The 10,692-nt window shown below is 44.6% G+C and overlaps 1 pseudogene; it reads right to left on the minus strand.

Annotated features, from left to right (window-relative positions):
* Nucleotides 1-1,084: 1,084 nt before the first annotated feature.
* Nucleotides 1,085-2,836, minus strand: LOC112304989 (small ribosomal subunit protein uS15m-like; annotated as a pseudogene).
* Nucleotides 2,837-10,692: the final 7,856 nt, after the last annotated feature.

Below are 10,692 nucleotides of genomic sequence, written 5' to 3' on the forward strand. Positions count from 1 at the left end.
TCCTTAAAACAATTTGTGATTTGGAAGTGCAAAGGAAGAGTACTCTATGGCTTTTTCTTAAAGTTGAACCACTTGGGCTATTTCTAGTGTCACTATTAGAAGTCATTGGTTAGGGAGATGGTATACCTGGTTCATTAAAACATTGTAATTTGAATCAAATAATTAAGCATAAAAATAAAGGCATAGTGGTCTGCAAGAAAAAAAAAAGGAGAATCCCTTTATCAGCTTGCAATGAGGAAGAACTTTTTGTGACTTAAAATGCAGAAGCCATAAAAAAAAAAAGAAAAAGGATATGTTTGCTCTTTCTCTTTCACACACATAAAATTTCTGTATGGCAAAAACATTAACAGCAAAGTCAGGGACAAATGACAAACTGGGGGGAAAAGCTTGTGATTCATATCACAAGAATTTAATTTGCCTTATAAAGAGCTTCTGGGATGGTGAGGAGATTAAGCAAAAATTAATGAGAGAGAGAAGAAAACTCAATGCCATGGACAAACTGTGGTGATTGGGGGAAGGGGAGGGGAGGTATAAAAGGATATGGGGAGATAAATGGTGATAGAAGGAGACTTGACTTGTGGTGAACACACAACACAGTGTACAGATGATGTGTGGTGGAATCGTGTACCTGAACCCTGTATATTCTTAACCAGTGTCACCCCAATAAATAAAAGAAAAAGAAAAAAGAGCTTCTTGAAGACAATCACAAAAAGAACAATATACCAATTTTAAAATTTTATTGATTGACTGATTTGAGAGTGAGAGAGAAACATTGACTCATTGTTCCCCTTATTTTGTGCATTCCACGGTTGCTTCTTGCATGTGCCCTGACTGGGGATTGAACCTGCAACCTTGGCATGTCAGGATGATGCTCTAACCAACTGAGCTACTTGGCCAGGGCCATGCCAATTTTTTCAATTGTATTTCAAAGGAAAAACAAATGGCTATTAAACATTTGGGGAAAAAATCTTAGTACTAAGATGAAAATTAAAACTGTGAAATGGCATTTTTCACCTATCAGATTGACAGGAAATCCAGAAGGTTGTTATTGTTGTTGTTATTTATTTTTAACAAAATTTATTGGTTAGTTTTCCATGATTGCCTCTGGTCCAGGTTTAGAAGGGCTCTCTGGGTTCCTCTGACCTTGTTTCTGGGCTGCTGCTGCAGCTCTTAAGGCCCTGTTTTGCTTCTTCAGCTTTTGAGCCTCCTGGGCTATCCAAATACACAGAGCCTTCTTAGTCACCCAGTGGCAGTGCGTTTCTGGGTAGCACAGAAGGAGAAAGGTGTACTCAATCCCCAGCTCCTTGCACGTCTTCTCGAGGACATTACAGTTGGTCTTACAGGGGATTCTGAGCATCTATGGCTCTGGTTAGTGTTCATCAGCAGGTAGCCTGTGGGCTTTGTCCTTCCGATGATTCTGCTAATTCGTCCTAATTGCAAACCTGACAGTCAAGGCAACAATTCGAGCCTGGAGGGAGCTGGTTTCCTCAGGGATACTTTGTTCATCAACTGCCGTTGCTTGATTTTTAGCTTCTATTTCTGGTTGGCCATTTCCAAAGACAAGTGTCTTTTCACGGCATCATCAGCCTTTTCAGTTCCAGGGATGTTCTGGTAATCTTTAAGTGGTGTGGAAGCAGGTGCGTCATCTTGGCTGGGCTGGCCGGTTTTGGATGCCATACCCTTGGGCAACGGAGGGTGAGACCACAAGGAGGTTATAACAGTGGACAACTGTAATGGTAGGAAATTGTTACCCACCCCACCCTTCTACTGACCTTGTTTTTGTAAGTGCGGGCTCTGACTAATATGTAGCTTGTAGATAAACAGCATGTTTGTATAAAAATTCTAGGAACAACTTCAGCAGATATAGACTCAGACCTATAGGCATCCCAGCTCTGGGAGATTTGCTGACCTTCGACTGTGGAACCAGAATGATGTAGAACCAGGAAGATGTGCCCTGACCACCATGGCTCAGTTGGTTGAACGTTGTCCTGCAAAGCAAAAGGTTGCTGGTTCAATTTCCAGTCAAGGCACATGCCTGGGTTGCTGGCCAGTCTCTGGTTAGGGCGCCTGCAAAAGGCAACCGACTGATGTTTCTCTCCCTCTCTTTCTCCCTCCATACCCCTCTGTCTAAAAATAAATAAATAAAATCTTTAAAAAGAAACAAAACAGCATGATATGAAGCCAGGATGACGCACACTGGACCATCACTTGCGTTATCTGAATGGACCATGCCTGTCTGCGCGTAAAGAGCTTTGCAACCTCTCCCTTGATCTCTTTGTTCTGTTCCCCTCTCCCTCCTTATAAAACCCCATGCTTCCACTGAGAGGGGGAGAAGGACTTTGACACGTGAGTCCCCATCTTCCCAGGAGATGGGCTTTGAGATGTGAGTCCCCATCTTCCAGGTTGCTGGCACCTGAAAATAAACCACTTTCCTTTCAGGGCTGTCCAACCTGAGGCCTGAGGACTGAATGCAGCCCAGGATGTCTGTGAATGCGGCCCAACACAAAGTCATAAAATTTACTTAAATCATTATTTGATTTTTTTGTGTGTGATTACCAGTCGCAATGTATTTAATGTGTGGCTCCAGACAACTCTTCTTCTTCCAGTGTGGCCCAGAGATGCCAAAAACTTGGACACCTCTACGCATCATCACCTGCCTGTTAAGTACTGACTTTCGTAGTGGTAGGCAGCTGGATCTGCTTTCAATTACAAGGTGAGGAAAGGCCCCAATGGTTGGAGGAAAGCCAGGCACACCCCCCACCATTGGCCCAAACACTGGGGCCTGGGTCACTGCCTGGGTCCGAATGGAACTTACCCTCCATATCACCATCAGCATGGTGACTTCTGACCCCTGTGGGCAGTGCTGCCATGCTGGTTCCAAAAATCCAGAAGTTTAATAAGATAATTTATTGGCAATGCTGAGGGGAAATAAATGCTGTCATACACTGTTGGTACCAGTGCATATTGGCCCAACTCCAGAGGCAATTTGGTAACATTTATCAAAATTAACAAATATACATCCTTTTTGATGTAATTCTACTTTGGGAAATTCCTCCTACAGGTATAATTGTACAGGTATAAAATGACAACCTGAAAGATTATTTATTGCTATATGGTTTATAGTAGCAAAAGCTTAGGAACAATGCTTGCAAAGAGCCACCTTCTCTCTGTGTCTTCATGTGGTGAAGAGAGACAGAGTCTCTTTTACTAAGGGCACCAGTTCCATCATGTCCACCAGTTCCACCAGTCCCAACCTCACACCCTAATCACTCCCAAAGGCCCCACCTCCAAATACCATCACACTGGAGGGTTAGCGCTTCAATGTCGGAAGGGGGATACAAATATTCAGTCCAACCATGTTTTGTCGATTCTGGAACCTTTGAAAAAAAAACACATTATTCCACTACAGGGCTCTAGCCTTTCAGAAGTACCTGGTATGTCTCCCAGTGCAAGATTCTTGTTAATGCTTTTGGCTTCTTTCTCTCCTGAATTGCACTTCTTCTCTGCTTTTCCATGCCCCTACAACATTGTAGTGGTACTTATTCTTTTATCCTAAATCCCTGGTCTTCACATAGCGGGTTGTATTTGAACAACAAAGTCCCCATCTTTTCTCTTATGAAATGCATGTCTATTGGGATTGTGGGAAGGAGTATGAAACTTAATTAGAAAGAAACAGGGTTGGGTTGGGTTGGGTTGGGTTGGGTTGGGTTGGGTTTTTAAAATCATTGTAAGGGTAACATTTCCCTGACCATTCTAGAACAAAATTTGCCATTTTAAGATATGTAATTTACCTGAGAGAAAAGTGCTCAATTCCTGCTTTTTTCCTTTTCCCGTATTTCCCAGCACATCATGAACTTATAAGTAAACTGAAAAGTAAAAAAAATGTATCCTAATTAAAAAAAAATTCAGTCCATAACAATTTTTTAAAAGATTTTATTTATTTATTTTTAGGGAGAAGGAGAAAGAGAGGGAGAGAAATGTCGACTGGTTGCCTCTTGCACACCCCCAACCATGGACCTGACCCACAACTCAGGCATGTGTTCTGACTGGGAATTGAACCAACGACCTTTTGGTTACAGGCGATGCTCAATTCACCGAGCCACACCAGCCCAGGCTCAGTCCATAACAATTTTTTAAATGACAATGTTTAAATATACAAAAAACCTCAAAAGTGATTATGAATAAACCTGGATAAACATTCTCAAACAAAGTTTGTGTGGACACATGACCAGGGAAGGGAGACTTCTCCAGCTATGCTGTTTAGGCTTTTTGAGTTTGGGGAAACGGAAAGGCACTGTTCGTTCAAAACTAGAGATTCAGTGATTTAGAACTAGAGAGAACTAGGTTCAAATCTTGGCCCTTGAAAGCTGTGGGTCTTCGACTCAGTGTCTGAATGAATCAGAACCTTAGTTTCCTCATTTCAAAAGGGAAAGGAGTGTTCTCCTGTTCAAGGCCAGTTTGAGAAAGACGTGAGATAGAGCCTGTGCATGCCTGATGGTATAAAGGTGAGTGCTAAATAAATGTGCACACAGCCTTATTATTCTTTCCTTAGCACGCTCACACACACACAGGCTCCCCGGCTGGGAGGGCTGGGAGATTGGGTGCAGATAGGCAGGGCGTCTCAGCAGCACTGGCTATTCCACTCCCTTCTGAAGCCTCAACCCAGAGTCTGAGTCATCAGTGCCCTGAGCCTCTGAAGCTTCTGCCCTAGGGCTGACCTGTCCTGGTGACCACAACGTGACCAGAGACTGGCAGAAAAGGTCATGATGAGCTAGCTGCTGGGGTGGTGGGGCCATGGCCTGGAGAGAGGCCCAGCAGCCTCTCTTGGGGTGCCCACATACATAGCCTCAGTCTCTCGCTGGGCTCATTAGGAAGAAACAGACACATGTCCCAGGCTATAGTGCATTTTTCAGGCTCCTCCCCCAAGCTGGGTCACCCATTCCATACCTCTTTGTCTGGATAACCTTGGCACCACTCAGCCTCAGGGCTCCTGCCCCAGGAAGCCTTACCTGATGGCACTGGTCTCTTGTCTGGGCTCTTCCAGCTCCTGTGCTTCCCCCTGATAGCACTGATCATCCATTATTCATGTTAAGTGATTAAAAGAATCACAATTAGGTCAAAAGAGACCAATTTCCAGTTACAAAATAAATAAGTCATGAGGATGTAACATAAAGGTGATTATATACATATTTTTCTATAATAATACTTACTCTATTGCTTATTTGAAATATACTAAAAGAGTAGATCTTAAAAGCTCTCATCACAAGAAAGAAAATTGTGACTATGAGGTGAAGGATGTTAACTTGACTCATTGTGGTGAGCATTTTACAATATATACAAGTATTGCCCTGGCTGGTGTGGCTCAGTTGGTTGGAGCATCATCCCGCAAAACTGAAATGTCTCAGGTTTGATTCCTGGTCAGCGTACACGACTGGGTTTGGTGTTTGGTCCCAGTTGGGGCACACAGGGCAGGCAACTGATCGATGTTTCTGTCTCACATAGATATTTCTCTTCCTTGCTGTCTCCCTCCCTTCCCCTCTCTCCAAAGTCAATGAGCATGTCCTAGAGTGAGGATAAAAAATATATATACATATATACCTACAAGCATTGAACATTATGTTGTATACCTGACACTAATATAATGTTATATGTCAATTATGCTACAACAAAAAATGAAATTTAAACATCACAGTTAATGGTGTTAGTGAGGGGCAAGCCAATGTTGTGTGCCTCCTGATGTCATTTCCAGAGAAGGACACAGCAGCACTGCCAAACATACACAATCAGGAGAAAATATCAGACAACATCAAGGGAAGGACATTCTACAGATAACTGGTGCGTATACTTCAAAAATGTTGATGTCGTGAAGACCAAAGGAGAAGCATGGAACAGTTCCAAGTTACAAGAGACACAACAATGCAAGGCAACAAGAGGCTCTGGATGGGACCTCGCAGGAAAGTGTGGCTGTGAGGGCATGATGGGCACAGATGAAGGAACTGGAGTAGGGACTGTAGGTTAGAGAACTGTATTATATCAGGGTTGAGTTAGGGTTGAGTTTCCTGTTGCTAACTGTACTGTGGTTGTGTAAGAGAATGTCCTTGTTTTTAAGATTTTATTTATTTATTTACTTACTTATTTATAGACAGAGGGGGAAGGGAGGGAGAAAGAAAGGGAGAGAAACATCAATGAATGGTTGCCTCTCATGTGCCCCTCACTGGGGACCTGGCTGGAACCCCAGGCATGTGTCCTGACTGGGAATCGAACCAGCAACCTTTGGTTCGCAGGCCAGTGCTCAATCCACTGAGCCACACAAGCTGGGCAGAATGTCCTTGTTCTTAGTAAAAGGCAAAGTCACACATAATGTCTGCAACATATGATTCAGAAAAAGTAATGTGTGGGTATTACCTTTCTCTCTCTCTGTATTTTATATATGTGTGTGTGTCTTACGTAGGTGCATATGCATTACACATATGCATATATAATATATATATGTGCAAGAGGAGAGATGGCAGAGGGGGGTTGGCTTCTGTGCAAATTTGAACAGGTGAGAGGATTGTAACTCATGGGAGCAGTACTCATTGTCAGCCCCTGGCAAAATTCAAAATAGACCATGATTGGGGCAGGTTTAAGGCCAACTGTAGTCCTAGCCATCCTGGGGAACTATTGTCCTCATACCTCCTCTCTCAAGCCATGGGATCTCTCTATGCCTCAGTTTCCTCTCTTCTTCAAAATGGAGCTTAAAACAGTACTATCCCAACATTAGATGGTCTGTTAAGTGAATGCATGTACATAAAATATTCAAAATAGTGCCAGGCACAGAGTGAGACTACTGAAGTGTTGGCTATTATATTAGCTATCTATTGTGTCAGCTGCATTACAAGTAGGTTAGAAAAACAACACACATTTGTTATTTCATAGTTTTAATGGTTTAGGACTTTGGGAGAGGCTTAGCTGGGTGGTTGTGGCATGGGGTCTCACAAGGTTAGTAACATGTCAGCTGAGGCTGTGTCATCTGAAAGTGTGACTGGGACTGGAGGATGTGCTTTCAAGAGAGCTCTCTTGAGCCCTGGCTGGTGTAATTCAGTGGACTGAGCACCGACCTGCAACCAAAGGGTTGCCGGTTCCATTCCCAGTCAGGTCACATGCCTGGGTTGCAGACCAGGTCCCCAGTACGGAGCATGTGAGAGGCAAGAATACGTTGATGGTTCTCTCCTTCTTTCCCTCCCTCTCCCTCTCTCTAAAAATAAATAAAATCTTAAAAAAGAAAGAGCGAGCTCTCTTGCATGGATGACATGCTGGCTGTTGAGCAGGGACCTCAGTTTCTCACCATGTGGATCTCTCCAAAGGGTTGCTTGAGCATCCCACAGCATGGCAGCTGGCTTCTCCTGGACTGTGTGATCTAATCAAGACAAGGCAGAAGCCACACACACTCCCTAACCTCAGAAGTCACATACACCATCAGTTTAACAATATGCTCTTGATTATATAATAGAGGGGAAATACACAAGGGCATGAATATCAGAAGGCAAGGCTCACTGGACTATTTTGAATAAAGGTAGCATATTATGGCTGCTAAGAACAGAGCTCTGAGTTATCTAGCCTGGTTTCAAACCCTAGCTCTGTCCAGATAATGGTGAGAACTTGGACAAGTATGTGATCTCTCTTTCACTGTGTTGTCATCTATAAAACAGAATAACTACCTACCTAATTTGGAGTTGTTATTAGTATTAAGTGAATACAGAATCATTTTATTTTTTTAATTTTTTTAAATTAATTAATTTATTTTTATTCAATTACAATTGTCTGCATTTTCTCAGAATCACTTTAGAACACAGTATATTTAGTACACAGTAGGTGTTTGCCTCTACTTTTAAAATTTTATTTATTTATTTTTTAGGGAGGGGGAAGGGAGGAAGAGAGGGAGAGAAACACTGATGTGAGAGAGAAACATTGATTAGTTGCCTCTTGTATATGTGCCCCAACAAAAGGGACCGAACCTGCAACTCAGGCATGTGCCCTGACCTGGTATCAAACCAGTGACCTGTTGCTTTGTGGGACAACACCCAACCAATTGAGCCACACCTGTCAGGGTACCACTATGATGCGGTCACCAGCAAGCAGTGTCTGCAGCGTTGTGGCTGAGATGAGACAAATTCACATGGACTACGAGTCCTGTGGAGGAAAAGGGACAGCATGGCCACTCTCTCAAGAGGAGAGCACCCCGATCCTTGCCTCGACAGGCTTTTATTAGCTTAATTTGCATAGGAATACAGGGCATATATGGAAAGCTCATCAATCATTCTCAGGAAGTAATAATCAAATTCAAAGAACTCTGAGGGCTTATTGTGAGTGAGGGTCAGATAGCTAAAGGACCATAAAACTTTGGGGAAACAAACTCATTTCATGCTTGGACCCTTATCATTTAAATTGAGGGTATTAGCAAAGCAGGTTTCACAGGATTTTATGCATTCTTTCTTAGGCCTGATTGCCCTGGGGAACCCACCCTTTTTAGCCCAGGGCGGTACCCACCTCCAGCATTGTTTCAGGCTTAGGTTGAGCAGGGGAAGTAAGGCAGCCAAAAGATTAGGAGAATTCTTGCCGACAGAATGAGGACTCAAGTCATATCAAAGTCAAGGGGCGAGGGTCCATCACCTCCTTTCTCCATAGCCCCCAAGTCCTTCCCTCAGGGCCCCCTCGTGACCATGCCTGTTTTAGGTTGTCCCTCCCTTGAGGAATCTTACCCATTATTGGCTAACCAATCATGCACTGGCGGCCAGGGAGGGTGAAGTAAAGTGGGCAGAAGTGGTGCTCCTGCCAGGGAGATGAGCTTTGTCTCCTTAGTGGCTTAGGGTCTCAAGGTCTCTCACTCAGCCTTAGCCATGGGGGGTTACAATGTCTGAAACCAGGCAAGGCAGTTCCCAACACCACTACTTTTATTTTTTTAAAGATTTTATTTATTTATTTATTTATTTATTTATTTATTGAAAGGCTTTCTTAGGCTCCGCCAAGGAAGAAATGCCAATCAGCCACAAAATTAGGCAGTACAGAGCTTTACTGAGGTTTGCGCACCCAGGCGAGATTCTCCAGTCCACAGAGCAGGCCCAGGAAGTTTCGCGGAAGCAGAGAATATGGCGGGGTTTTATGCACCAAATTCTGATTGGCTCCCCTTGGGGGCTAGGGATTGGTTTCCTGGAACAAAGCCGCAGTCCATCATTGGTGGTTCCCCTCAGGCTCAGGCTGCCAGGCGGATATACCCGCCCATCCTGACATTTATTTATTTATGTATTTATTTATTTATGTATTTATTTATTTATAGACAGAGAGGAAGGGAGGGAGAAAGAGAGGGAGAAACATCAACGTGTGTTTGCCTCTCACAAGCCCCCTACTGGGGCCTGGCCTGCAACCCAGGCATGTGCCCTGACTGGGAATGGAACCAGCGACCCTTTGGTTCACAGGCCGGCGCTCAACCCACTGAGCCACACCAGCCAAGGTGAGAAGATATTCTCGTGTAGCTTGTTCATGGCCCGTGCCTCTAAGAGAGAGCCTTTTGTGTTTTGTGACCTCTGAAACCTGGTAGCAAGGAAGAAGCCCCTGAGAAATGGATTATGAAGAGGTTATCAGGTTGGGAAAGTAAATGATCAATTATCTCAGCACAGGAAGCCAGGGAGGGAAGAACACACTCTGGGATAGCAATGTCTCCCACTCGGATGGAGGCCAGGGGCTTCAGGGTGGGCAGGCTGGCCCTAGGGCAGATGGTGACTGTCTGGGTCTACTCCTTGTGGAGGTTTTCCTCCCTGTCCTTCCCATCTGCCTGTCATTGCTGCTGGGATCTGCATCTCTGGCAGCTGGCCAGGCCAAATGTATGCGTGGTGACCTGCACATCAGCCTGGGGCACGCAGTTTCATTCCAGAGACTGAGCTGGCTCTGAGCCCTGCTGAGTCAACTCTGTACTTCTTGCCAGAGCTGGAAACCAACCTGCCCCGGGTTCTTCCTGGCAGGCAGATTTTTCTGTGCCAACCTCTCTTTCCTGACAGGGTATAGAGGGAGGACTTTAGCAAAAGTTTGTTAAATAAATGCCTACCCTTGTGGAATAGACTTGGTCTAGCCCCACAGCTGCACTCAGTTCTTTCTTTGTCTCAACCTCGCCCATACCCCAGTCTCAGAGTGTGGGGTCTCTCCACCAGCTTGGGAACTCCACATAGGAGAGCAGACAACTGCCAAATGAATGAATGAATGAATGGGCTGGCATTCCTTCCAGGTATCCCCTGTTTCTGTTAGGAGGTTACGCTTTGATACAGGCAAGACTCAGGCACGGCAGGCCCTGGGGGCAGACAGTGTCATTGGGAAGTGAGGCCCTGAGCTGGAGACTTAACAGGACAAACACAGACCCTGCTACCAGGGCACTAGGTTGTGGGGAAGGGGGATGAGGGACATTAAAGAATCCACAGACATTGCCCCAGCTCAGGAGCTCAGTTGGTTAGAACTATGTCCCAGTAAGCCAAGGTTGTGGTTTGATCCCTGGTCAGGGCACATACAAGAAGCAGCCTATGAATGCATAAACAAGTGGAACAACAAGTTGATCTCCGCCCCTTCCCAAATAAAATAAAATAAACCCACAGACACATATGCCATGACGAATTTTTGAGGAAGGAGCCAGGGAACCCAGAGGCTTTTCCCGGTGGGGTGGTGGTG

This window comes from Desmodus rotundus, chromosome 9 (genome assembly GCF_022682495.2).
Source record: "Desmodus rotundus isolate HL8 chromosome 9, HLdesRot8A.1, whole genome shotgun sequence".
In the NCBI taxonomy this organism is placed as follows: domain Eukaryota; kingdom Metazoa; phylum Chordata; class Mammalia; order Chiroptera; family Phyllostomidae; genus Desmodus; species Desmodus rotundus.